The 22,805-nt window shown below is 47.8% G+C and overlaps 1 protein-coding gene across 1 annotated transcript in view; it reads left to right on the top strand.

Annotated features, from left to right (window-relative positions):
- Positions 1 to 12,038: 12,038 nt before the first annotated feature.
- Positions 12,039 to 22,805, top strand: part of LOC144099402 (sulfotransferase 1C2-like) — a 74,916-nt gene continuing 64,149 nt past the window's right edge. The window contains exon 1 of the mRNA XM_077632668.1: positions 12,039 to 12,295. The gene's annotated coding sequence lies outside the window, so the exon portion shown is untranslated. The remainder of the gene's footprint in view (positions 12,296 to 22,805) is intronic.

Here is a 22,805-nt window from a genome sequence, read left to right as displayed (position 1 = left end):
TTTCATGACCTGCACTATATGCAGCATGGGTGCCTGAAAAACAATAAAACCAACTGTACTCACTGACTTAGACATCGGCGTTGAAGCTAGAATCTTCGGTGCCGCTGAAACTGCAGCAGACGGTCCAGCTCCAGGCACAGAGGAGCTCTAGATAAAAATAAAAATCAGAACTTGTACACAGCTTGTTAAACAACACGTGTAGCTTATACATCAGCCAAGGAGTTCTCTAGAAGCGGTGAGGATTGGATTCAACAGACCGACAAAAAATATTCCGCGCTGCTGAAATATAAGGCGATGAATGATGTATCATTGTTATGTACCACATTGCGAGCGAATAAAATTGATTTCCGGTGATTCGTCAACAAGACCGCTTTTTTGACATCGAGCAAAGTTTTTGTATCTGTAAAACGCCGGTACCTCCTCCGCACCCAGCAAGCATGTCGCCTCGTTATCAGTTCAGAAGGACATATCCTACTGACATAGTATGTTAGTTTTGCTTTGATTTTATGGAGTTTAACATCCCAAGCGACTCAGGCTCTATCGAAATGCGACCGCCACGGCCGCGAACGAACCCGCGTCTTTCGGATCAGCTGTACAGCACCATAATCACTGAGCCAGTGCGGCGGCCATCGTGTCTTAATAGTGTGAAAGTTCGGTCCGTAATTTTAAATATTGTTTTTGCCATTCAGTCCTCTTTCTCTGGCCTTGCTCAGCCCTGCCGCTGCATGATTAAGAAGACGACGGCAGTACAATCCTTGCAAGCTGTGAGCCCAGGTCTCATGGGCTCTGGCAACCGACGGTCGCCAGGGAAAAAATTAACGAGGAGACTCATGCGTAAGCCCTTTCAATTCGAATAAACAAGTAAATATAATAATCGGTGATCGAATCTGTTGTACCCGCCCACTGCTCAAAGAAACTGTCGTGATATAGAAGGAAGTGTTGTAAGTAAAATGTGAAAACTTGACGCCCATAACCTCCAGTAATGACCATCGATCCGTGAAAAAGCGCGGAATTCCTTCAAGCAGCAAGACCAGAAGCGATGCTGTTGCCGTCCACTGATTCAGTGAAGTGCCAATCGTGGCTGGCTTTCATTCACCAATTAAAACTGGATTTTTTTATGCGCAATCGAAAACTGCAGAAAGTGTTTACTACATTCGTATCAGTGCGAAAGCACGGATTTCTACTACGTAGACGACGATGAGCGGGCAGTTCCGAGGGACGGAGCGCTCAAGCTAGGCGAGCAGACAACGCGCCAGCGGACGATTTCGCTCGCGGTTGGTACATATCGGATTAGTGCTTACGCAATAATAACGCCATTAAACATTAACTACATGCTTACAACACATTGTGTTCCCTGGAAGAGCAAATGGTCAATTTTTAGACAGTTTAAAACGAGAACTCCCGGTGTTTTCAGCACCCTCCAGACCGATGACGTCACAGCAATCGATGTGGACCTCCCCGCTTTTCTGAAAGAAGCGCCCACTAGTCCTCACGAGAACCGCGCCCACTTGAAACACCCGGTCGCACATGTGTAGGAACCGCCCACCGCCCAGCTAACCTTTATAGCATTCCCACTGTAAGATCGCTTGGCAGCGGCAGCGTTCGTTTATAGCTTATAGCGTTAGCGTTTATAGCGTTAGCTTATAGCACATAGCTTATAGCACATATATCACATGTGCCACACAGTGGACTCTGTCAGGTGTGCGCCGCTTGTATTAATGGGGTGAACTTAGGCCCATGACTGGATGCACTCATGTTGGCGGGCGGGTGTTGTGCGGGCAATTAGACGACCTTTCGATGCAGGGCCATCAAAAGGTCTAAGTTTACCGAATGCACTCGCTGCCAGCCTGCAGGATACATGTGACCCGAGTTCACCTCGAAAGCATTTTGTATCGACCGAGAGCACGGAGCCTTCGCGTTAAGTTTTGCGCATAGACCACAGCCGTAAAATTCTCAAATATCATGCCAGGACTGACACTGCCGCAATTCCTTCTTTGTTAATTCGATTGGAGAGTGAAATCAGTTAACTGAAGCACATGTGCGTTGCCAAAATGATTATTTTTTCAATATTGTAAACCCTCTACTACAACTTCTAGAGCTGCAGGGTATTGTTTGTCTGAATAAAGAATCAAGAATGATGACACTAATATGGTGGTGTCGTTTCCATCAGAGAAAGTTACCTGTACAACTTTGGCGCTAGAAGTCACCACTACGAATAGAAAACATTGGCATCAGGTGACGGATAGAACGTTTGTATTTGGGTTCACAGAAAAATAGCTAGAACAAGTTCTTTCGACGGAAGTACGAAAGTTCTGCTCTCAAACTGGCATGCCAACCACGCTATATGCCGATTCAGCCACTATAGCCAGGCGGCGTTAGTATCTTCAAACGCGCCCCTGTTACCCAGTGGGGTCGAAAAATGTGGAAGTTTATTTACTTTCATGTGCGCAAGGCCAGACTCGCGCCTCGAGATGGAATGGAATTAACCAAGCAGGCTAAATACTGAACGAGTTCCTGCAGCCGATTTGAAAACGACAGTGTCATTCGTATAAAAAAGCTATTGAAGGAGTAATGAGGCGAAGTGCTAAGCATGTCGTACGTTTTCTGTGCTCTCTATCCCTGCCTTAATAAACCGGCTGTCGCATAGAGGAGAGCTGCTCAGTCAAAAAAAAAAAAAACGAATTAAAACAGAGAGAACGTTGCATTGCTAATGCGTATATTTCTTGAATTCTGCATTTGCTTAGGAAGAGAAACAAGAATAACAAAAAGATCATTTAAAACAGAAAATGCGGGAGCGCTCGACAGTTCTTACAGCTTGTTGCGCCTCCGGTTCACGACGTGCTTCGCCGTGCGGTGGCAGCAGGGAAGCTGCACTCGGCGTCGCAGACTTTATCCGAGGCTGGGATGCAATAAAAGTAAGACAAAGCGCATTCCACTGTATGTCATCACATAAAAAGTGGGTCGGGAGCATGCCTGAAGCTTTGAAACTAGGGGTATGCGAAAAGTACTTTTTGCAAACCGAATCGAATACGTATTGTGTAGCTTTCCAACCAAATCGAATACGAATAGTTAAGCTAAAAGCGAAATAAAATACAAATCGGACAGTGAGAGATTCAAATCGAATATGAATCGAATATTTTTTGCCAAGATTCGCTGCTTTTGCGAATGTTTAGTGAGCAATCGAGAGGAACAGTGAAACGCTGCTTTCACAGTTATATCAGTGTATGTTAAAAGACGCAACGCTGATCTCCATTTGTGGAGTCGCAACAAGAAGTGAGCGTATTAGCTTTATCATTTCATGGTATGTTCATAGAAAAAGTGCCTTTTGCTGTTCATAACGGAAGATAATAAACTAGAACCATATCTCAGTGCACGGGACGAGTGAAAGCTTCGTATGAGACATGGCCTCCGCGATCAGGCATTGAGGGCAGGCTAGGTGGTATCTCTGAGGCCATGTATGAGGATTGTGGACAGAAGCATGGTACCGTATTTACCAAAAGTAACCGAGCAGGCGTGCCGGCGGCCAGAGCGAGCTTTCAGCTGAGTGACGGCGCTGCTGTCTCCGGCGCTGTCCGCTGTTCCCAGGCTGCAAGCGTAAACTGGTGACGTAAGCCCGCGCTCTCGCCTTCCTTCCTTGGACTAACTTCGCGCCTTTGGACTGCGACCATAATCAGGGAGGGCGCAGGCTTACGTCAGCCAGTTTACACTCGCAGCCGGGGAACAGCGGACAGCGCCGAAGACAGCAGCGCCGTCACTCGGTTGCAAGCCCGCAACGGCCGCCGGCGCGCCTGCTCGGTTACTTTTGGCAAGGGCGGTACGGTACGTGGCGTATATGGTTCCTGTTTTTGGAATAGTCGCGGAAGAATAAGACGCAGGCCTTATTCAGACTTCACGCAATTCGAAAAGTATCCGAAAACTTCATATGTATTCGATTCGATAACCGAATAGGAGAATAATTGATTCGGTATTAGAAACTTCCAAATATTCCAACGCCCCTAGCGAAAACAACAGCGCAGATAGCATTTTGATCGGTCATATGCTGCAAGCTAGTAAACACCACGAGGAATATACAGCACTGATGCTGTGCTGTGATGGGCCGTTCTGTCTTTGGTTTCTTTTTTTTTCTGCAAATTGTGAGAGGAGGTAAATGGTCCGACAAGCCTGATTTAATCAGTCGGTAAAATTAGTATCGCAGAGAGCTGCACGGCAGCTATACAGGGCCGTAGTACGCGGCCGTACGTACGACGTTCCTCGCGTTATCGTTTCTGCAATGTGGATCGGTTGTTACAAAAGACGGCCAAAGGATGCTTCTGGTATTCGCTGCGGCAGGTGGGAATAAGTTTGAATGTTAATAGCTTCGACTTCACCATCAATACCTTCAATACCTTCACCATCAATACCTTCGAGATCACTTTTCGCGAACTGAAATTATACTAGCGCAAAAGAATACGTAAACATGTTTCTTGAACTGGAACAGCGGTGCAGGCGCTCAAGCTTGCTTTCTCCACATTTCGTGCGAGCGATTAATGTACCACCTTCTTTGTTTGTTTGCTCAGTTTCTTGTTTTTTTTTTTTTCTCGAAGCTATGGCAGGCTCCAAAAAGGCTCCTGGCCACACGCACGGACGCAGTCTTCGCACGCTCTTCCACGACGGGACGCCAGAAGCGCATTCCTTACGATGTAACATGTTCCGCCACGTCGTCAACTAGCATCACAAGCGTCCGGTCTACAGACGTTTCCCGGAAAACGAACACGCACACTGAAGCTGGTCTATGGGCACTCAATCACTCTTCTTCAGCACTCTCCTACTTGGCAGCGTCGTTTACATATTCCGGATACTCTGGGCTGGACCACACCCGCTGCGTACCTACAAGCTTTCGTGTGGTTCCGCCTGGCTCCACAAATCTTTGGCATCTTAGAACACACCTAATGGTCTGTACCAGCAACAAGTGGACCAAGTCACGTTCAGTAGTTTAATTTCTCTCCAATCAAGGGTAGGGAAATGAGGTGCTAGTTTTGATGTACTAATGGGGACAAAAGTAACTGCGCCCTCCAAGTTCCGAAGCTTGCCGCATTGCATGAGGGCGCCACCTGACGATGCATTGAGTCGGTCTCAGCACCGGGAATGCATTGTCACGGTTTGGAACTTGGAAAAAAAAGGGGGGGGGGGTGAGTACATCTGCCCTCGTTATTATGCCCGTACGAATGAAACCAACAGTTTTTCTAACCCAGAAAAGAGTAGCGGAGTGCTTTTATTTTGTCTTTGACCAAGCGGGATCATTTTACATCCGAAATACAAGGTAGGAAAGAAGGCGACCACATGCTACCAGTGGTGGGGTCCGAAACCGTGACCTCCGTCGTCGAGGTTGTGGGTTCGGTTCCCACCTGAATCAAGTGGACGCCTATTCACCTACTTTGCGTTCGATTACCTCACATCTAAAATGATAACGCTACTCACAGCACAAATTGATCAAAAACGTAAACAGACAACACTCTAATATGCTTTTCTAGTTATGAATTTTGAAAGAGTGTCGGTTTCTTTCACAACTTTACAATCAAAGAAGATCACCAGTGGCGCTTACTTGCTGCTCTTGCTCGGTTCCTGGCTTGTTCTCAACGGGCGGCTGCTGTGGCCCCTCGGGAGGCTTCTTCATCTCAGATCTCCGCTTGCTATCTGAGGAATGCGAAAGCTGGAAAAACGTGCGGAGTCGCATTGTTGCTTGACAGTCTGTATAAAGCAGCGTGCTATGAATTAGGAGGACCATGTCAGATACGATTAACTTATTCCACGAAGTTCACGCCCTTTCAAGGCCAGGTCTGTAATTTGATAACAACAATGACCCCTCTGACTGCTTAGAAGAGAGAGCACTCCTGTTTAATTTACTGTTATAATATTCTAACAAACGCTCCCACCACACGCACAACGCGAATTCTGTAGAGAAAAGAATATTCAGTTTTCGAGCAGAGTACTAAGAACGCTGGACTTAATGCACTGGAGACTGGCCGCACTAGATAATATAAAAAGATTAAGTATGCAGTGAAGTTAACTGAAAACAGCATGAGAAAGAAATATATATATATATATATATATATATATATATATATATATATATATATATATATATATATATATATATATATATATATATATATATATATATATATATATATATATATATATATATATATATATATATATATATATATTACGATGGGTAGAGGTTTGAGTACATCCGAGCCACTTCATATCTGTATGGTTCTAGAGCGCTCTGTTTAGTTTTCCACACATCCCCGCTTTTCCACCAGCTCTCTTCTACACAGTCCGCCGCTCTGTAGGCGCGCTGCGACACCGATGACACCGTCCTCGGGCGGTATGTTTTGAAGCTGTCTCAGATGAATCACGCTTCATTTCTACGCTCTCGCCATACCCTCCTCATTCACGGTGAACCTCCTCCTCCTCCTCATCCTTCCGGGGTAACTACGCTCTAGGTGATTCCAACGGCAACCACACTTTTTGCGCGTTCTTATGCTCTTGCCACACCCTTTTCTTTCCGAGGCAAGTACCCTCCGGGTAGCCCTCATGGCAACGCACTTGGCAACGCCGATGGCATTTCCCCCATGGCAACGCCGATGTCATGCTAGGACATAGTATATACTACTACGACTCAAAACCCATGAACGGGCGCTTCACAGCTTTCGTTGTAAAAATGAATGTGAACCTGTGAACGTTACAAAGGAAACGTTGGGACAGATCAGCGAAATAAAAGGCAAGAAGTAAAAACAACACGGCACAAAACGCAAAGGTACGAAAAGTGGGAATAAATAAGATTAGGTAGATACGCGTGAGCGAACAAGTTCTCTGTACTCAGTTGGGAGAGATTCGCTGAAGAATTCTGATATAAGACGTTTGATTCTGTCATTGTGCACGGTGTGAAAGAAAAGTTACTGCGTTTGACTTGATATGAATGGTTATGGCGTGGAAAGATGACAGGTGGTGGCGGAAGGACACATCACGAAGGGAAGAATCGTCAGTCATACGAGTGGCAAATCGGTGTGCTCTATTCAGGTTCGAACTCCACATAGTTTGTGACGCATAGCTGCTTTCACTATGAACGCTTCGTAGTCAGGCGCAAGATGCAGAAGACGATTGTTGTCAAGACCCTACTCTGCAAGAAACTGGCAGGTTGTCCGCAAAACATTTCCAACCCTCTTTATTTGCTTAAGCAGCACTGAAGGACGCGATCGGTTGCTAAGACACCGTGCTAGGCGCCGGTGGTTCGATCCGCTCTTCGAAGAGCCGCAGCTGCTTGGTTTCATGCGTGCCATAGCACGCGAAAAAGCTGGATTTCCCTTTCTCAATCGGCACGCAAAACAATGTTCCCTGTCACATACTTTAGGCTGTATCTTAATGCAAATTAACTTTCTCATAAAGGAACAGAGTGCAGAGAAAGCTCACTGCACGAGAAGCGTGTATTCGTACTTTAAACAATGGGAAACCTCGTTTTAGAGCGAAAGCAGCCAGATTTAACCACTTTGGTTTCACAAATCATCGTTGCGTGTGCGCTCAAATACTATCTCTCAGAACTGAGCAAAATTCGGGATTGGCTGCATTTTAACCCAAATCAACTTTCGCATAAAAGAAGGAGAGAAAGCTGACGACTACCAAGATGACAACCGATAAATAACTTTGGAACAGTAAAATCCTGCCTGCCAAGTTTATGTGCGACAGCTGTTGGTTTTCGCCCTTCAGAATAAATGTAGAATTCAGGGTATAAAGCGATATAACGCAATGAATAAACCTAGAACCATCCATTAAAAGGGACTGGCATCCGGCCAGCACCAAACGTTTCCCTCATCGGGCCAATATCTAAGCAATCCTAAGGCCTCGCAGCGCAAGCGGTGTAAATTACCAGCTGTTTGAGTATATATGACTCACTGAATAGAAGGTATATCCTCTTGTGCGGTTTAATATGGGTTCTTCGAAGGCACCGCACGTCCTGGAACCTTGGACTTCACTCGTTATCGCATCACGCCACGACAGCGTCACATCCCTTTTTTCGAAACCTTCTGGGAGCCTTAAACCGCGAAGATAATGAACTGTGCACATTATTATACTGGCTGAGGGAAGCTTACCGAGGAGCTGGCGAAGTCCATGATGTCCACAAGGTATCCTAGGGTTGTTGCGACTGCTGTCTGGCGCGTCTTTTTTTCTTCTCCCCGCGAGATCGGCACGTACCGCAGGCACAATCAGCCGCATGCGCCAGTCAGCCTTCGTCGTCCTCACTAGCCAGCTTTTGCCGCGGAGTTCCGAGTTCAGTGGTTGGCATCGATGTATGCTTTCACTTACCTCATAAATGTTGGCAAATTTATTGATTTGTTTCTTTCTTTATTTATTTACATGATAGTGCAGGCAAGTGCTTATGCAGGAACAGCATACAGAATATATGGAAATAACATATGATAGGAAGCCTCAAAAATAGAACTGCTCAGGACAAACCAACGCATTTAGGAACACCGCAAAGACAACATATGTATACAAGACGAATACTTTGAGTATAAACTGGAGCCATTGCATTAGAAACGCGTTGAATGGTCGTCACAGAAGAGAGGTATTTGTCAAACCTTAAATACTCGATTCCAGCATTTCTAAAGAACGGACAGGTAAGCTATTCCAATCGGCGACTGTATTACAGAAAAGGGATCATTTTTCCAAGTCAGGCTTAGCAGAGCAAGAGGTTTAAAATAGGGAATGGGAGTGTGGCTTATGCAGGAGGACATAGGTACTGGCCCGAGTCAGGCTCGAGCTTGAGATTGCAAGTGGCGCTGCCACTGCGTATCTAGACGGCACGTCTGCCTGTGGAATGTTACGAACGTCGACAGCCAGTCTGGTTTAGCAACGGCGACCGCAAGTCTCGCCTGTTGGCAGCCAACACTTACGGTTCTACCGGGTAGCTCCGAGCAACTCGATTGTGGTCCCTCCCAGGGCTACCGTCAAGGACCACGCGGAATGGACCAAGGTGTCAGCTGGGTCCAGTTAGAGTTTGAGCATAGCCGGACCCTTTCGGCGCCGCTGCACCGAGCAAGCGGCCGTTATCTTCTCCAATCGCCGTGCCTATGTCGGGGAACAAAAGGGCCTCGTTTCGGTGGCTCTTCGGCGTGCCAGCATCGCGATGGGCTGCCGGTCATCGTCCCCAACCTTCGCAAGCATTTCTAAGGACAAATGACCACTTTCGGCCCCTCTTCCCGACCTTGCCTTCCGGCCTTGCGCGTCGGCTGTCATCTGATGAGGAACAGGTGTCAGCATCGCGTGGGAACCTTCGACTGGCCTGATAGCATCACCTTCCGCAGTCGACGTGAACCCGACGGCATCCTCCTCTCTCCCAGGCTCAACATGTGACGGGGGTGTGTCCGTATGTGCGGTGTTGCGAGTTTGTGCGAACAAGTGAAAGTTTCAGGCCACTCCCACCCCGAAGAAGGCGTCCTCAACCTGGGGAATCTAGGGAAGATGAACGATATAAAACTCGACCGCGAGTGCATTCGGGAGATCTCCACTTTTGATCTTCTTGCTTGTAAAAATGTAAATACGTCTACTGTACAGTTTCCTCCTTAACGAAGTCCGACAACGTCCTTCGGAGCCGAGACCTGCGGTGCTGGACGAGTCAGCCTACTCAAGGGCCCCTCCGTCTCCAACATTGGTGGCACCGGTGGCGTTGAAGCGCAATCTCCAATACTGGTTGCCTGCGGTGGGGTTGAAGCCCCATCTTCAACAGGAAAGAGTGCAGTGGCCGCCAGCGATAGCCAAAGAGAGTGGGCGTGCCTTTACTTTATGCAACCAGAATACTCTGCCTCTATCTTAGAAGTACAGAAGAATCGACTGTTGGGCGAGTTGGTGTATGACTCGAAGATACAAGGCGCGGGAGTAGACAGGACGAACAAAGAAGGAACACGGAAAGCGCCTTGTCCGTGTTCCTTCTTTGTTCGTCATGTCTACTCCTGCGCCTTGTATCTTCGAGCCTTAGAAGTAATCGGGCTTTCTATTGAAGTGTCCAAGGCTAATTTTCTTGTAACCTTTTCTTCCTGCCCGCTGATGTGAAACACTTTTGCATTCGCATTATCCGAGACGCGCACAAACCTAGGGTGCCCTTGCATTAATGATCAGCTACGACGTGCAGGCCGGACACAGATGCACCATTTTTATTCATAGACGCTATTTCGCGGCTCCGTAATACTCATCCCAAATACAAAATTTTTAGATGCTCGAGCCACCGCGTTGTTTATTACAACTGAGGGGTCTAGGAATCGTGTCTCAGGTATCAGAAAATTTCAGAGGTATATCTGCTATGCAATTTTTATGAAACGAATTGCAGTCTCTAAACCAAGCACTTGTTGTCACTACCCTGAATGGCAGCACTAATATGGAAACACCCTGCATAAACCTACAACGACTTAGAATTACTACGCTGCCTAGGTACCCTATGCGGTAGCTCTACAATGCAACGGTTTCCCGCGTTGCAACCCCTGTCAGAACTCGCTCGAAACAGGTCGCGAGAAAGTGCTTTCGGTTCCACGTTTTCGCATCTGGGGGTTCTGATGGACTACTCGAGAAGACGCCTTTTCCAGAGAAGAGTTTTTGAGCACTCAAATGTGATGGCTGAGTATCACGAGTTGTGGCTAAATAATACTATATGCCTCCGCATCCGCTGCTCTCTGCCCTCGACCCATAGTCACCACTACACGTGCCTAGCATTTGCAGGCCTTCGAAGAGAAGTCAGCCTGCGTCAGAGGCCTCCTTCACAACAGCTCTCCCCGCCTCTCTTCCCTCTTTGCGTCACGATTGAATCTCCACGTCAGGCTGCGACAGTCCCACACGTGTCGCATGCTTTCGCGGAATATTTTGCAATCACGGACCTCGAGAATCAAACCTCATGGCACGGCGACGTTCTTATCGTAACCGACCGTCGCTGAGAAATGGTCAGAGAGCCAGCACAGTGTACTGTTCAATCTTGTTTAATCTGTTCGAAATGTAAAGACGTAATGTTTGGTGTAGTACGTGATTAATATGTGTTTCACTTTCCTTTCTTGTTTATTCACATGAACAGCCTCTTTAGAGACCGGGGAATTCCGTCATCACGCAGTAAACAGAGAGCCGACTCGTACACCGTTGACTGTTGATGGTTTCGAAGCCAAATTTCTATTCATATTACTATCGCTCTTTTAACAAATTTCGCAAAGCAACTTTGGTTTCCTGCTCAGAATGCCAATATTCTGCCGATACGGGTGCTTGGTAGAGCAACCGAGCAAGTTACGGCACTGGTTTTACATCTGTACCCCTCACCAAACGGTTAGACAAGAATCTTTCTCTTGCTCTTTTATTATAGAATGATATCATCGAGCGGTCTATCGGTATTGATATATGCATTCGCTCCCGTGATCATGCCTGGACATATTGTCACGGTCACACATGCACTTGCAGCTCGACATTTATAACTGATAATGCCTCTTCCGCCGCCTATCGCTCGCTTAGGAGGAAAGAAGGCAGTGCATTCAAAGGAAAGAACCTTACGATGTAACAGTGTGAAAAAAGACGGGGCCAATAAATCGTCCTCAGAGTGTGTATTATAGCGCTCTTTTCACTCTAGATTTGTGGGTCCGAGCAATAATAGTATATAAACACACTGTTTATTTCAGAGGTCAAACAAATGATTTCTGCAGCCCTTACTATAATAGCGCCAACAGAAACACCTTGCAATCAAGTCGGAGAAACTAGACACAAAGAAACACCTCGCAATCATAGGCCTGCACTCGTATAAGGCAGTGAAGGCACGCGCCTGCCCTCTTCTCGTATTCTCCTTGAGGCGCCCCTCCATCGCAGTCCTGCTCGCCAAAGCACCCCGGGCCAGAGTCTGCGCGACCCAAAAGAGGACATGATGCGTGCGCCCGGCCGCTGCCTTTTATTTCCTTATTTTCTCGTCGCGCCCATTGTGGCTGCCATTGTGCGCCGTTTTTCCGGGCCGCCTCCTCGTCGTAACGGCGCGTAATGAGGAAGCGGCGGCCGACGGGGCGGGACTACGCAGGAGCCGCGCCGCCGGCCAACTTTCTTTTCAACATGGCGGACGCCTCCGCGCCGGGCACACGACCCGAAGACGTCTCGCGCGTGCTGGCGCGCTCACGTGAGCACTGGCGGTCATCTTACAGCGGGGTGTTCGTGCAGTGTTAGTGCGTTTGCTTGCGGACAACGCCAACGTCGCTGGTGCGTAGGTCATCCGCTGTGTCATGGCACAGAGAGACGCACTCAGGTAGGTGACTTCTCCGGACTTACTTCAGCTTTAGTTCATGAGGAGTGGACGAAAAGTAAGGCTTTTTGTATACCTCCTTCTAGTGATGCGCTAAATTAGCTTTATTTTTATTTTCACTTACTGCAGTCCCAAAGGGTCTATAGCAGCAGTGTGGGAACAGAAAACAACAATACGTAGTAACCGACAACAGCGATGAAAAACCGGATAAGTTACAGTTACTTGCGGAGCATATTCTAACGATGCTCAGGTTTATGAACAGTCAACTTGCCGTGGACGGGGCACATTAATTATAATACCGGTAATGATAATCGCATGCAGGTTTTCTCCGCCGTAATATTTTCAGCATGTCATCTTCTTACAAACGTGTGCTTTTTAAGACGCTAATACGCTCAAAAATCGAGTATGCGGCATCGGTACGAGATCCTGCTCGCGTCAACCTAACCAGTACTCTAGAAATTGTTCAAAATCATTCCACACGCTTCATTCTTTCCAATTAGAACCTAATAGCCTATGTATTAGCTGTCAATAGTTGCCGTGCGCTTCCGTTTTAATGATTTCGCTGTAAAATTTTTCTTTTAACTTTATTTCATAAACATTTTCTTTATCCCGTGCTCCACAGCAAGCACATCATTCACCCGCTCTATCGTTGCCATCCCAGAGATTAGAAATGAAAAGTCACTGTCAATCGTTACAAAACAAACACAATTTTAGTCATTTATCCCTCCCACGTCTCGCAAAACGTACCGACTTGCCGCTGAAGTTAATTCAATCGATGATAGCCGATTTCCTCGAAGTTACTTAGCTCGCATTGAATAATTAGACAAGTTTGTTTGTATAACGTTTTACTGCATCTTTATTGACTTGACGTTTTAATCAGTCCCCTCTGTAAGGCCGCTGTCCCTGAGACTAAGTCAATAAAAATAAATGGCAAAACAAAACAAGTAAACTTACTTTCGAATATCTGCAAGCGCAGGAAGAATTTGATTTACCGGAAGAGAGCGAGTAATAGATGATAGTGAATTGCATTATTCGGTAGCGATAGAAAGAAAAATGTGCTTGAGCGTGTTCGTACGTGCGTACAAGCGTCCAATCATCATCAACTTCCTAAATTTCAAGGTAAAGGAAGAAGTACTACGGAATGCATTCAACCTAAAAGATGTCGTGCCCAAAATGTGGTTGGAAGAAGACTTTTCACCCAAAATCCAACTACAACGAAAAAAACTGAGGGATTATGCAAAAAGTATCCGGAAGGAAAATGAGCGATTTACTATTCGGTTTAATAAGCTGCAGTTGCGTGGTGCAACCTACAAATATGACCCCGCTTTGGAACAAGTTGTGAAGGTACTCGAACAAGAACCGCGCAGTCCTAAATGACCGGAAACTCAAAGCAAGTGGTCATCCGGCAAGCTTCGAGAAATTTCTGTGCTTCTTGCAAACTTCCGCAGTATTGTTCCCAAACTTGACACCGTGAAAGGCATAATTTTTACGTGCTCTCCAGACATCATTCTTGGCACCGAGACATGGCTAACGCCCGACGTTACCAACAGCGAACTATCACTTCCTGTGGACCTAACTGTTTTTCGAAAAGACAGGAAAGAGGGTAGGGGAGGAGGCGTAATGATCGCCATACGGAGCGATTATCAGCCATGTCCCGTCGCCTTTGAAACGTGTCTTGAGCTGCTGTGGGTCATGGTTCGGCTCAAAGGTGTCACATATATCATAGGTGCATGCTACCGGCCTCCAAACAGTCTTCCCGATTTTGTCGATCACCTGCAGGATGCACTAGAATACATTTTCGCTACATACCCCCAAAGCATTGTACTGTTAGGAGGCGACTTCAATTATTCCGCTATTAACTGGAAAACGTCATCTGTCACTTCCGGATCGAATCGCCATGAATGTTCCCGCCTGCTTGATACAATGACAGCGTTTCATTTAACTCAGCTGGTACAGGAGCCCACCCGAGGTGATCACGTTCTAGATCTGTTATTTACAAACCTTCCTACTCATTCCCGCACCTACGTACTCGAAGAGATAAGCGATCACAGATTCGTCCACAGTTTGGTACCCATGTACGTTCCTGCCAAGCATATTACGACCAAATGCATCCTAAACTACCCGAAATGCAATCATGAAAAAATAAACCGCATGCTAAGAGACTTTGCGCATATTTTTAAACCACCTTTGTAACTCGCACGGCAAACGAAAATTGGTTGTTATTTCGCGATAAGTTGAAGGAAATCGAGCATGCCTGCATCCCAAAATTACACATCAAAACAAGAACTGACTCCCCCTGGTTCACAAAAGATGTGAAGTGTCTAAACAAAAAGAAAAAAGTGTACCGTAAGCTAAGGAAGTCAACTCTGACAGCGCCTGGCAACAGTACAAAGACGGATCTGCTACGACCAAAATCGCCATAAAGAAGGCTAAAAACAATTTTTTTAACCACACTTTACCCGACTTGTTAAGAACCAACCCTGCTAAATTCTGGCAAGTGATAAACCCTAAGGGCAGCCATGAGATACCAGTATTTAAAGATGCGGACGGACGTGTGGCACCTCCAGAGGCAATGCCTGACCTATTCAACAAGCATTTTACAGACACCTTTACAACCGAATCAGTGCCTTTTAATTACCGTGAACCTCAACAACCGTTAGTGCTTCATCCATCAGAACCAATCATCATTAGCGCAGCTGGTGTTGCCCGAGCTATTGAGCGACTTCCACTTAATTGTAGCCCTGGTCCAGACGGTATCAATACCAAACTTCTTAAACTTACCGCGCACGTGTCGGCTGCCTTACTAACTTTAATATTTCAGCAGTCTTTAGATACAGAATGCATTCCCGATGACTGGAAAACCGCAAACGTCAGCCCAGTTTTTAAATCCGGTGATAGCACGTCACCGGAAAATTATCGCCCCATATCACTAACATCGATTTGTTGCAAGTTGCTTGAACATATCCTCTACTCAAACATAATGGCCCACCTAAACGCCAATAACTTGCTTATTGCTAACCAGCATGGCTTTAGGCAAAAAAAGTCCTGTCAAACACAGCTATTTGAGCTCTTAACAGATCTTCATGAATCGGTACACGAATTAATATATACTGATGCCATATTTAAAGATTTTTCAAAAGCTTTCGATCGCGTTCCCCACATAAGACTAATGAAGAAAATTAACAACCTACAACTGCACCGCGATATCACCCGTTGGATCGGAGAATTCCTAAGTAATCGCTCCCAAAGCGTCAAAATTAAAGAGTATTCATCGAGCAGTTCACGAGTCATATCGGGAGTCCCACAGGGATCCGTTTTAGGGCCATTACTATTTTTAATTTACATTAATGACATAGCATCTAACATATCATCTAACGTGCGACTGTTCGCTGACGACTACGTAATCTATAGAAGGATAGTCACCCCCCTTGATGCAGTTATTCTACAGACCGACTTAGTGCACCTAAATGAATGGTGCCAGCTATGGCAGATGGAAATTAATATCAAAAAAACAATGTTGATGACCTTTTCCACGCGCACTAATATACCTTCTAATGTCTACACAATTAATGAGAATACAGTTGAAAGAACGGATTGTTTTAAGTACCTAGGTGTTTATCTCAGTGCTGATTTAAGCTGGAACACCCACATAAATCACATCACAAACAAAGCATTTAAGAAACTGGGACTCATCAAACGTCGTCTATATCTTGCCAACCCCGAGACAAACCTTCGCGCGTATACTACACTCATAAGGTCAGCTTTAGAATATGCATCTTTAATATGGAGTCCAAGTAGCGTTTCATTAATTAACCGCCTTGAGTCTGTGCAAAATAAAGCTGTGAGGTTCATCCTTTCTTCATACTCAGCGTATGAAAGTGTGTCATTATTGAAGCAAACTATCAGTATTTCCGACCTTATCACTCGACGCAAGTTCTCTCGTTTATCGTTTTTTCATTCCTTGTACTACGATGGCTCCCCGTTCACAGCTGATCGCATCGCCCCTGCCCATCATGTTTCATCCCGGTCTGATCATTCCCACAAAGTGCAACCCATCTTCGCACGAACACTGAAATATCAAACATCACCCTTACTATTATCTATGGCAGAGTGGAACTCGTTACCGGCTGACATAGTTTCTGAAACTGAGTTATCACATTTCCAAACAAAACTTTCATCGCACCTTGGCCTACAAAATTCACCGTGATATTTTCAGTATTGTTGAAGCATTAAGTCTTATACGCTCAACCTATGTATCTTTCAGCGACTGCAGTGATGTGTACTTGCAATTTGTATATGTAGTTATTCTTTGTATTTGTTAACTACTGTGTGCCAATAATCTGTATTGTGTTGTTTTCATGCCCTCCCCCCCCTGTGTAATGCCCACTTGGGCCTTTAGGGTATTTAAATAAATAAATAAATAAATAAATAAATAAATAAATAAATAGGTGTGATGATAAAATTATAATGTCTCCTACTTGATGACTGCTTAGCGAATGTGGAATAACCGTTACTGGAGAGGCGACAAGATGAATAAATAATGCCGCAGAGAAATTTCAGATTAATTTTACCAGTTTTGTGATTTTTAGGTTCAGTGATGTAATGACCGATGACCGCGACAATTCATGGTCACTTGTACGGTAAACAAATTGATTAGCCCTCCTGTGGACGGCCTCAGTTGTGTAGGTTTGGCACTGCTTATAAGGTTACCAGTGATACTGCCGTAATCATAAAGGAGGCGGATAAGGGTCTTGTGTAATACCATTAGTATCCTGCAGTGTTAGCCAGCGCTCGATGTAAATAGCCAAGTTTCTGAATAGCGTTAGTATTAACGGAACCAGGGTGTTTCGACCAGTACAGATTAAAGTTGGAAATGAGGCGAAGATATTAATATTAGCAATTTTTTTAGATAGTATTGTCGTGAAAGCCGTAGCTGAAAAGAGGAAGGACAGAATTTATTGGGGAATGACATGAGGTCGTTCCCCAGAAATGTATTTTAATTTGCCATGTGCCACACCACTTGGCACACCTGACGAACTATTCAATGAAGACCAAGATGAGAGTTAATTGTGGTATACCACACACAGTCGTCTACACATTGCCGACTTTTAGATGAAATGTCACTTGGCAGATCATTTATATTATCACGTAGTGGTGAAGGCAGTCGATGCAGCGATGAAGACGGACGAAAGGGTCTTCTAAAAGAAAACTGTTTATTGGGGCTGACTTTCACCCAAAATGGACTCAATCCCTCGGCGGCGACGAAGCGACAAGTGCTCGGCGGTCGTCGAACAGAATGCCCGCCGCTGTCGGCCGTGCTCACTTTAAAGCTGATAGTGAACTTTCGAGATAAAGCGTGCAAAGTTACTATAACATTCCGGAACAACGTAGAATCAGCTCTGCCTGGCTGCGATCAATCGAGATAAATCCAGTCGCGTCTTGCGTCGCAAAGAAAGCGATAAGGTGGTGTGGCGGCACATTTGAAAAACGAACAAACACTGCAAATATTCGTGGCATTACTCCCCTCTCAAAGAAGCATTGATCCGATGCATTAAAACAAATAATGCGACTAGTAAGAGGAAAAAAAACAGATTTTGCGAAAATAGAACATGGAAATGCAGCGGCCTTTAGCGCGCATAATACGGCTTCAGACGGACTACATGGACAACTTCTGGTCGTACGCGGCGTCGCTGGGATGCAGTCATTGCGTCAGGGATGACTTCATAATCCAGTTCACCTAGGCGACGAAGAACCTTGTACTGGCCGAAATAGCGGCGCAAAAGCTTCTCACACAATCCACGGCGGCGAATGGGCGTCTACACCCAGACTTGGTCTCCTGGCTTGTATTCCGCGTTGCGTCTTCGTAGGTTGTAGCGTCTGGCGTCAGACAGCTGCCGATCTTTGATCCGTAATCGGGCAAGCGTTCGAGCTTCTGCGCGTTGAACGTAGGCGACAAAGTCGACGTTCCCTTCTTCTGCAACGTTGGACAGCATGGCGTCTAGCGTGGTCGTGGCCTCCCTGCCATGGGCGAGTCTAAAAGGCGTCATATGGATGGTATCCTCCACTGCGGTGTTGTAGGCGAAGACGACGTAAGGCAGGATGACATCCCAGGTTTTGTGTTCGGCATCGACATACATGGCGAGCATATCGGCGATGTTTTTGTTCGGGCGCTCGGTCAGTACGTTGGTCTGTGGATGGTATGCAGTTGTCCTCCAATGGCTGGTTTGGCTGTAGCGCAGGATGGCTTGCGTTGGTTCCGCCGTGAATGCTGTTCCTCTGTCCGTGATGAGCACATCGGGGGCGCCGTGTCGAAGAAGAATGCACTCCACGAAAAATTTGGCGACTTCTGCTGCTGTTCTTTTCGGTAGGGCTTTCGCCTCGGCGTAGCGGGTCAGGTAGTCGGTCGCTATGATGATCCACTTATTTCCAGAAGTTGACGCTAGAAAAGGGCCAAGCAAGTCCATGCCGATCTGCTAAAAAGGCCTTGAGGGAGGTTCAATGGGGTTCAGAAATCCTTCTGGTCGTGTGGGAGAAGTCTCGTCGCTAACAATCTCGGCAGGTTTCCACATAGTGTGCGACATCGGCAGACAGTCGGGGGCCAGTAATGCTTGTCTTGAATGCGGCGGAGGGTGCTAGCAAACCCGAGATGTCCAGCTGTCGACTCGTCGTGTGCAGCGTGCAGAACTTCTTCGCGGAGACAAGCAGGCACAAGGACGTAGGCTGTTTTGCTCGCTGCGAAGTTCTCCACAAGGACATCATTCTGTACACAGAAGGAAGACTATCCTCGCTTGAATAAAGCGGGGGGTGAAGAAACCGTGCTTTCCAGGTACTCGATGAGGCCTTTTAGGTCGGGGTCCAAGCGTTGCTGCTGAGCAAAAGAGCTCGGGCTGATGGGTCCCAGGAAGGCGTCATCATCGTCGTCCGGCGGCGGTGCATCTACAGGGGCTCGTGAGAGACAATCGGCGTCAGAGCGCTTGCGTCCGGACTTGTAAACGACGGTGACGTCAAACTCCTGGAGACGCAGACTCCATCGAGCGAGTCGGCCAGAGGGGCCCTTCAAATTGGCAAGCCAGCAGAGCGCGTGGTGGTCGCTGACCGCCTTGAACGGCCGTCCGTACACGTGGAGTGGAATTTCGACGTAGCCCAGATGATGTAAGTTCTGAAAGGCGCAAAAGATACACACACAAAAAAAAGGGGGATGACACAAAGAGCGCCAAAGGCTTCTGCTTGTGGCGCTTCCCATATAAACGGAACGTCTGCCTTCGTCAGTTGAGTCAGGGGCTCGGCGATGCGCGAAAAGTTTTTCACAAATCGTCGGTAATATGCGCACAGTCCGAGAAATCTGCACACAGCTTTCTTATCGGCCGGCGGTGGAAACTGTTCAATAGCAGCTGTTTTCTGCGGGTCTGGCGTACTCCTTCCTTGCTAACAATGTGGCCTAGAAACAGCAGCTCTTCGGAGGCAAAGTGGCATTTCTCTGCTTTCAAGGTTAGGCCAGACGACTTGATTGCGTCTAGTACCGTTCGGAAGTCTTTTGAGGTGCTCTTCAAAGTTGGAGGCGAAGACAACGACGCCATCTAAATATACCAGACAAATTTGCCACTTCAGGCCTGCCAGCACTGTATCCATTACTCGCTGAAACGTCGCTGGTGCGGAACAGAGGCCAAATGGCATCACCTTGAACTCAGACAGCCCATCCGGAGTGATGAATGCTGTCTCCTCGCGATCTCTTTCGTCGACCTCAATTTGCCAGTAGCCGCTCTTGAGGTCCATCGATGAGAAATATTTGGAGTTGCAGAGGCGGTCCAGTGTGTCGTCGATGCGGGGGAAGGGGTAGACGTCCTTCTTTGTTATGTTGTTCAAGCGGCGGTAATCCACGCAGAATCGAAGTGCGCCGTCTTTCTGTCTCACTAGCAAAACTGGTGCCGCCCATGGGCTGTTTGAAGGCTGGATGACGTCGTCGCGAAGCATTTCTTCGACTTGGTCCCGGATGGCTTGTCGTTCTCGCGGAGACACACGGTAGGGGCTTTGATGGAGAGGTCGGACGTGTTGATCCGTTATAATGCGATGCTTGGCAATTGGCGTCTGTCGCACCTTCGGCGATGTCGAAAAACACTCACCGTAGCTTTGAAGCAGATGACGGATCTGGTCTTGTCTGTTCCGGTGCAGGGCTGGGTTGAGGTCGAAAGTGGGCGAGTTCTCTTGGTCAGGCGAATCTTCTGCGGAGGGGTCGGAGAGGGCGAAGGAGTCTCGTACGTTAGATATTTCGCCGAAAAAAGCAATCGTCGTTCCTCTGTTAATGTGCCGGTATTCTTCGCTGAAGTTAGTCAGCAGTACTTTGGCATGGCCATTGCGGAAATGTGCTATGCCTCTTGCGATGCTGATTCCTCGTTCTAGAAGCAACTTCATGTTACCCTCGATGATGGCTTCAGCGTTAATGGCTTTCGTGGCGCCTACGGTCACGATAACGCTTGATCGGGGTGGGACGCTCACTTCTTCCTCCAGGACACTGAGGGCAACGTGATTTTCCCCAGTTTTCATCGAAGAGATGGCTTTGTCCGTCGAAAGCGTGATCTACTTGGATCGGAGGTCGATGATCGCCTGATGCTCATTAAGGAAATCCATACCCAAGATCACTTCGTGGGAGCATTGCGGTAGCACAACAAAGGTCGCAGGATAGGTATGTCCTTTGACAGTCACTCGCGCTGTTCATCGTCCTGATGGCGTAATGAGGTGGCCCCCTGCGGTGCGAATTTGTGGGCCGTCCCAAGCCGTTGTGACTTTCCTCAGCTTCGCAGCAATTGTTCCATTGATCACCGAGTAATCGGCTCCTTTGTGGACTAGAGCGGTAACTTTCTGGCCGTCGATAGTAACTTCTAAGTCGGAGTTCCTGGCTCTTGCATTGCATGTCGCTCTCGGCGTCGGGTCACGGCTTCGTCGCGTATGCGAGTCGCGGGTGGGGCGTGGTCGAAGCTCTTCTGGGTGGCGGCGTCGTTTTCAAGGCAGCCTGCGTCGTGGTCGGGGTTCTCATTGTGTGCGGCGTCGGTGCAGCGAGTACCGGTTCTCCATGCGGAGTCACGGGTGCAGTGTCTTCATGGGGCGTGGTCGGTGGAGGATCTTAGGCGTTTCGCTCTTGAGCAACCTCACCTCCAGAGGTTGCTGCCTTTAGTTTCCCCTACGGGGGCTGGGAGACCTTCCTGGTACCGCGGCTGCCTAGCTGCGGCGTGGCGACACAAAGCGCGAGGTTGACGGCGATGGTGAGCGCGAAAGCGGTTCGGCGTGTACTCTTCTCGACGCAGGTACTCGTCGATTTCCTGCGGACGTTGTCCGAAGTGTGGTCGTGGGGCGTTAACAGCAAATCCTCGGCAAATACGTCGGTACGGGCAGTGACGAAGAATATGGCCGGCCTCACCGCAATGGAAGCACAACGGCCGGTTGCCGGAAGACCTATAGTCGTCGCATTTCCTGGGGCTTGAGCGTCGGTCATAGGCTGGGCGGGCGGGGGCTGGGAGGCGGCGGTGTGGAACAAGTGGCTCATCTCGGGGAGGACGTGGGGGTTGTCTTTGGGGCTGGGCAGTCCTTACTGCAGCGGCGTAGGTCATGGCCTGGGGTTCTGTGGCCGTCGGGGTGCCAAGTGCCTGTTGCACTTCTTCCCGTACCACGTCCATCAGAGTCGCTGCTTGTGGCTGTGGGGAGGATGGCAGTAATCGGCGTAGCTCCTCTCGGATGATTTCACGGATAACTTCCCGCAAGCTATCGCTGGTGGTGGCCGGCGTGTCCGAGCGGATTGCACAGGCAGAGGAAGGGCGGTTGTACTGCCGAGCTCGGACGTCGAGGGTCTTCTCAATCGTGGAGGCTTCTTGCATGAATTCCTTGACTGTTTTTGGCGGCTGGCGGACGAGGCTGCCAAAGAGTTGTTCTTTTACGCCGCGCATTAAAAACTGAACTTTATTTTCCTCGGTCATTCCGGGGTCGGCGCGGCGGAATAGGCGCTTCATCTCCTCGACTTACCCGCTGACAGGCTCATTCGGAAGCTGGACCCTGGACTCGAGGAGTCGTTCGGCTTTCTTTCCTCACGACACTGGTGAATACCTTCAATAGTTCTCTCTTGAATAGCTCCCATGTCGTAAGGGACGACTCGTAGTTTTCGTACCACGTGCATGAGGAGCCATCCGATGAGAAGAACACGTGTCCAATTTTGGCCGCATCATCCCACTTGTTGAATGACGCCACGCGCTCAAATTCATCCAACCATTCTTCAGGGTCTTCGCCTAAGGATCCATTGAAAGTTGGCGGCACCCGCGGCTGCTGTAGTATGATCGGTGTCGACATCTTCGGCGAGGTTGCGGTGCCCGTAGCAGCGTCTTTTCGCTGTCTGGTGCGGTCCGGCAGTTTCCCGAACTCAGGCTCCTCTCCCTGGAGACGTCGGCTGGCTCGCTGAGCTGCTGGCTTGTCCTCGGGTGCGAATCGCTGAGGGCTGGCTTCACGACTTGAAGGGGGCGTCCGGAACATG

Source organism: Amblyomma americanum, chromosome 7 (assembly GCF_052857255.1).
Source record: "Amblyomma americanum isolate KBUSLIRL-KWMA chromosome 7, ASM5285725v1, whole genome shotgun sequence".
In the NCBI taxonomy this organism is placed as follows: Eukaryota; Metazoa; Arthropoda; class Arachnida; order Ixodida; family Ixodidae; genus Amblyomma; species Amblyomma americanum.
Note: the sequence above shows the minus strand (reverse complement) of the source record. Positions and strands in the feature narration are given on the sequence as shown.